The following is a 5,879-nucleotide window of genomic DNA, read 5'->3' on the forward strand; positions in this document are numbered from 1 at the left end:
ATGACCATGTGTTTTTATATAGAACAGCACTGACCATGTGCATGTTTTTTTATATAGAACAGCAATGACCATGTGTTTTTATATAGAACAGCACTGACCATGTGTTTGATTTTTTATATAGAACAGCAATGACCATGTGTTTTTATATAGAACAGCACTGACCATATGTTTGATTTTTTATATAGAATAGCATTGATTATGTGTTTGATTTTTTTATATAGAACAACATTGACTATGTTTTTTCTATTCAATATATTTTACACATTTGGGAACACTTATCATCATTATTATATTTTTCATGATGCCACCATTTTCAAATGTTTTCATATTATTGCTGTTTTTTGATATTCAATATTGCTATAATTTTTTCATCCACAACAATACTTTTATGTATACTCTGATATTTTCTTCACAGATTTATTTTTCATTTAAGAAATTATATGTGAAATATCTGTCTATGAATCCCCTTTGTACATAATATCTTCTTATCAGATTTTAATTTGTGTTCTTAAGCCTGAAATGATATGAAAATAAGTGAATATCAAGTAATTTTAGATTTTGAATTTAGACGAAACTAAATTCATTATTTTTGAGAACAAACTTGAAAGAGAAGTCATACTTTTTAAAAGGAGCTAAACTTTGGAAGGGAAAACATACAGACCTGTCATGTAGCATCTGTTTTCTCTGTGTGGATTCACTTCAGTTGAATTGCTACTTTTTTTTCTTACTCTTCTAGTTATGTTATTGGTCGGTGTGAAAGAGTCATCCCGGTTCAACAATATCTTTACTGGGTTGAATTTATTAATTGTGCTTTATGCTGTTATTGTTGGATCATTTAAAGCCGACATCCACAACTGGCAGTTATCAAAATCTGAGGTAAACTATTTTATGTCAAACTCAACTGTGTAAATACAAAGTTGAATGTATGTTAGAGTCGAGTTCTTAATGAAAAGGATCCTTAGCTAGAAAAATTATTTGATATCAAACACAGGTGATATGTGTGAACATTCAAAGTTGAAACTTAAACTAGTTAGATATTTAATATTAGCCAAATATTTTAAGATAATTTAAAAGGGCATTCTCCAAATCTCAATAAAATAGATAATGTAAAGAGATTAAGAACCTTGGTTCTCCTGGAAGGTAAACCTCTGAAAAAGGAAGATTTACCTTCTGGAAGAATTTGGGTTAAAATATTGATTTATATATATTTTAGATATCATATATTTTAATTATAGCACTCGGCAATTTGGAAAATTAATTTATTATAAAGCCTATTAGGCTATGAAAGGTATGAAGAGAAAGCGTAACATAAAAAAGTTTTATGTTAATATTTGTAAGTTCTTTTACTAACCAAGAAATCATACAAGTTCTTAGCAAAAAAAATCATTTTAATAGTATTTTTTCTGGAAAGTTTTGTTCAATATAGTTTTGAGGTATTAATCTTTAGGGACATAAAACTAGGACTGGTGAATCCAGTTGAGCTTAATGAGAAAGAAAGCATTGAAAATTACTAAAATTTGAGAAAAATATTACCAGTCTTTCTGCAATATTTCATCACATGTTCATCTTGCTAGTACTTATTTGCTTTATAGCCTTGGTAGTATGCACCTCCAAATTAAAAGCTTAATCACTTTATGTAATTTAAACCAATAAATATGCAAATTATAAATTTTAATTTTGTATTTCTGAACATTTGGTTTTGAATTTTTTGCAAAGTTACTTGAGGGCTATCTGCACTAGCCATCCTTAATTTAGCCATGATAGATGAGAGGGAAAGCATCTAGTCAACACTACCTGCTTCCAGCACTTGGAGGGACTATTCTTTTGCTAACAAATAGTGAGATTGACTCTCATATTATAATCCACCCACGGCTGGAAGGGTAAACATGTTTGATGATGGAATTAAAACCTGTGATCTGCAGATTGTGAGTCAATCAAATGCCCTAACCACCAGGTCTTTCCAGGCCTGAACATTAAGTAATGCAAGCTAAACTGTAATATTTATAAATTTAGGTTAATTATGAAGTACAAATTATATTAATTATTTGATGCAAACTTTTAATGTTTTTATTTCTCAGATCCCACAAAATACTGAGAATAGCAATTACGGCAATGGTGGATTTTTTCCTTATGGATTTTCTGGGATGATGCAAGGAGCTGCTACCTGTTTCTATGGTTTTGTTGGATTTGATGTTATTGCAACAACTGGTAAGGTGCATACCTTTTTAATTTTTGTAATTAATCTTAATAAAGATATCAATTTGAAGAAGTGTGCAAGAAATCTGGATTTGTTAGCAGAAACCTACTGCAAAGTGTGATTGAAAGGGTAATAATTCATTTTCTCACTGAGGATGTATTGGTCCATTTAAGGGAAAAATATAGGAACATATATATTATTTTATTCATTTGTTTGGACATGATCGAACCGTAAATGTACATAGGTCAGGTAGTTTGACTTTCTTAGGCCAATTGTTGTTCGATATGTGTATGGTGTTTGTCAGTAATTTTTATTCAACTATATGTACTTTGTGTGGAGTTGCATTGAAAATATAAATAAATAAACAGAAATATTGTATATTGTACATATTGTACATAGGTCAGGTAGTTTGACTTTCTTAGGCCAATTGTTGTTCGATATGTGTATGGTGTTTGTCAGTAATTTTTATTCAACTATATGTACTTTGTGTGGAGTTGCATTGAAAATATAAATAAATAAACAGAAATACTGTATAAATTATATAACTGTAATACCAGTATTTTATTTCCTTAGGTGAGGAGGTAAAGAATCCTCAAAAGGCTATTCCAATCAGTATCATCACGTCTCTGACAGTCATATTTCTAGCTTACTTTGGCGTGTCAGCTGTGGAGACGCTCATATGGCCCTACTGGGATCAAAACCAAACAGCACCCCTTCCTTACGTGTTCCAAATGGTTGGGTGGCCAGTGGCCAAGTGGATCATTTCTATTGGTGCTTTAGCCGGTTTATCAACCAGGTAGCGTGTCCAATAGATAAACAGGGACTTATTTTCTATTTAAGTGTTAAGTAATATTGAGTTAAATAATATCATTCATTTATATCTCAGAATAAGACATTAAACTGAAAAAATGAGTTATTGAGATTTAAAGGAAATGTCAAAGAAATAATTAATTGAATTGCACCCTCCAATGAGCATTAAGGGTTGGTTTTTTTGGCGAGTTGGTGTATGTGTTTGATTTAGTTGCTTTGTGCAAACCATGTCAAGTTTTATTTGTGTTTGATATAGCTTGTAACATCACACAAACCTTTTGCATTGTTTGATAAACAGAAGAGTGTAAAATTGAGTCCAATTAATGAAAGTAAAAGCATTTCATATATTTAGCAAGTTCTTCATTGCTAGCTAGGCCTAAGTTCACAATCGATACTTTCACTTAATTGCTAATTCACTCACCTTACAAAAGGTTTTGCTCATCTCTTCATATTTCATTGAAAGTTCAACTCAATAATCAAAGCACTGAACTAACTAATTCACTCACCTTACAAAAGGTCTTGCCCATCTCTTCATATTTCATTGAAAGTTCAACTCAATAATCAAAGCACTGAACTAACTAATTCAATCACCTTACAAAAGGTCTTGCCCATCTCTTCTATTTCATTGAAAGTTCAACTCAATAATCAAAGCACTGAACTAACTAATTCAATCACCTTACAAAAGGTCTTGCTCATCTTTTCTTATTTCATTGAAAGTTCAACTCAATAATCAAAGCACTGAACTATCTAACTCACTAATAAGCTCACTCAAATAATATTTCAAAACTTTAGCCTTAATGTAATGTACTAATGAACTTGATAATCAATAATTGTCTACTCTAGCCTAGTTTGCATTTTATATTGTTCAAACTGTTTTAAATCTTTGGAGAAAATCCAGATGTTAAGCTATGCACTCTTCATGAAAAAATCCCCCTCCCCCCATGTCAAACAAATGTCTAAGTTAAAAAACGCAAGGGTAACTTACAAAACCAAACCAAGCAAATCATCTAAAATATATTTCTAAGCATAAATAATTATTTTTGATGTGCTGTTCTAGCTGTTTGTTACTTTACTGAATGTTAAAGAGTATCAATGATGTGTAAACACATTAGTAGATGCAAAATCTGTATAGTAAGTAGATAAATAATACATATAAATATTTCTAAACTAATGGTTTGCAATATTAGTTATGTTGACAGCATTGACAACTGTAGTTTTATATCATATAATTAAACCTTATGTTGCAATCTGTGAGTAACAACTATAGTTAGAGACTACAATAACTTCAATTTCACATTTTACAGTGCACAGGATGTATGTAATCAATAGAGTATTGATTCTTTAGTTTAACAGTAGCATTAAAGCTGAAAATAGTAACTTGGTAACCATACTTACAATTTAAAAACAAGATCACTGACATAGAAACAGTTTTTGAACTGGGAATGAGGCAAATGTTTTAGCACAGAATGTGCATTATAGAACAGTTTATAAATGGATTACTACTCATGTTGTAAGTTTTAAAACTAAGTAAGCTAGTCAAGTAGAAACTAACTTCCATAAAGCTATTCATGAAAGGAACATAAAATTTGATACAACGTGTAGTTTAGCATATCTGTGTAGTAAAATTATACATTACTCTGGTGTTTGGCTGAAACATGTTGTAAGTCTAAGCTATTTAGGTTAGTGCCCATATTATGTTACTATAATAGGTACAGCCCAAATTAAATGTTACATTACACATAGAGCTTTAAAATTTTACACTGAAATATACTGTAGTGTTTTTAGTTATGTCCTAGACAAAACAATTACCATTTTAACTCCAGACTTGTTTCTACATCTATAAAGTTTAGTTAACAGTTAGAATTACATATTTTCTGGTGCTAGAAAAAACAATTTGCTTCACTACAATGTATAATAACTACTACTACTACTACTACCTCATAAAGAGAGTTATTGAATCCTAGCATTTGGATGAATCCCAGCATTTGGACTATGTATCCTTTGAAAAATCATACACAAAATAATTTATGATTCTATCCAAAAATCTGAATGAAGTATATAGGTCTATAATGACAGAAATGTAATGTTACCATTAACTCTGATTCAGTGAGGATAATTTTTTTTTATGTTTAAGAAGAGAACTCTTGACCAATTAAGATCTATAGAAGGCTTTACAGTTGTTGTTGTTTTTCCAGTCTTCTAGGAGCAATGTTTCCTCTTCCAAGAGTACTCTACGCAATGGCAAGTGATGGTTTGATCTTTCGGCAGTTGGCCAACATACACAAACGATTTAAAACACCAGTCTTAGCCACAGTTTTATCAGGAGTATTTGCTGGTGTGTTCAGTTTCTAATTGGGTACCTATGCTGAGAATGTGTGAAAGATAATCCTTAATGTAATTGATTCTGGTTCTATATTGCTCTTTATTGAACAGCCAGTATTATATACTTTTATAACTGAGACTTAAAATAGAAACAAACATCATAAAACCTGTATGTCAATTTTATAAAGTAACAGCAAGAGTATTTTATGTACTCTTTGCCAGACAATGAATATATAATGTTTGTTTCTTAAAACAAAGATTCTCCTAAACCCCAAAACAAGTTGAATAATTCTATTATACTTGCTTTATTATTTCATGTGAACAGTAGGTTTTGACTAGATTTAAGATAAGTTAATTTTGTTAATTTGTAATATTTTGAGATGAGGTTGAAGTACACCACTTCAATAAGTTTATTTTATTTAACTCTTAATAATCAATTAGAATGTGGTCATTTTCAAATGTGAGACTATATGTTGGAAATTATAACTCGTACACACCAGATGTAAAAAAATAAGATAATATACCTAGGTTCTTTCATTTCATCAATGAC

At 30.4% G+C, this 5,879-nt stretch overlaps 1 pseudogene; it reads left to right on the forward strand.

Annotated features, from left to right (window-relative positions):
- Nucleotides 1–5,879, forward strand: part of LOC106475240 — a 33,646-nt pseudogene that overhangs the window by 12,731 nt on the left and 15,036 nt on the right.

The sequence above is a fragment of the Limulus polyphemus genome, unplaced genomic scaffold (genome assembly GCF_000517525.1).
Source record: "Limulus polyphemus unplaced genomic scaffold, Limulus_polyphemus-2.1.2 Scaffold8279, whole genome shotgun sequence".
NCBI classification, from domain to species: Eukaryota; Metazoa; Arthropoda; class Merostomata; order Xiphosura; family Limulidae; genus Limulus; species Limulus polyphemus.